The sequence below is a fragment of the Bison bison genome, unplaced genomic scaffold, assembly GCF_000754665.1.
Source record: "Bison bison bison isolate TAMUID 2011002044 unplaced genomic scaffold, Bison_UMD1.0 scf7180017864066, whole genome shotgun sequence".
Lineage (NCBI taxonomy): Eukaryota > Metazoa > Chordata > Mammalia > Artiodactyla > Bovidae > Bison > Bison bison.
Window position 1 is genome coordinate 3,399,445 of NW_011494638.1, and position 868 is coordinate 3,400,312.

The following is an 868-nucleotide window of genomic DNA, read 5'->3' on the forward strand; positions in this document are numbered from 1 at the left end:
CCATGAATTGCAGCACGCCAGGCCTCCCTGTCCATTACCAACTCCTGGAGTTTACTCAGACTCACGTCCATTGAGTCCGTGATGCCATCCAGCCATCTCATCCTCTGTTGTCCCCTTCTCCTCCTGCCCCCAATCCCTCCCAGCATCAGAGTCTTTTCCAATGAGTCAACTCTTCACATGAGGTGGCCAAAGTACTGGAGTTTCAGCTTTAGCATCATTCCTTCCAAAGAACATCCAGGACTGATCTCCTTTAGAATGGACTGGTTGGATCTCCTTGCAGTCCATGGGACTCTCAAGAGTCTTCTCCAACACCACAGTTCCAAAGCATCAATTCTTCGGCGCTCAGCCTTCTTCACAGTCCAACTCTCACACCCATACATGACTACTGGAAAAACCATAACCTTGACTAGACAGACCTTTGTTGGCAAAGTAATGTCTCTGCTTTTGAATATGCCATCTAGGTTGGTCATAACTTTCCTTTCAAGGAGTTAAGTGTCTTTTAATTTCATGGCTGCAATCACCATCTGCTGTGATTTTGGAGCCCAAAGGAATAAATTCTGACACTGTTTCCACTGTTTCCCCATCTATTTCCTATGAAGCGATGGGACCAGATGCCATGATCTTCGTTTTCTGAATGTTGAGCTTTAAGCCAACTTTTCACTCTCCTCTTTCACTTTCATCAAGAGGCTTTTTAGTTCCTCTTCACTTTCTGCCATAAGGGTGGTATCATCTGCATATCTGAGGTTATTGATATTTCTCCTGACAATCTTGATTCCAGCTTGTGCTTCTTCCAGCCCAGCGTTTCTCATGATGTACTCTGCATAGAAGTTAAATAAGCAGGGTGACAATATACAGCCTTTGACGCTGT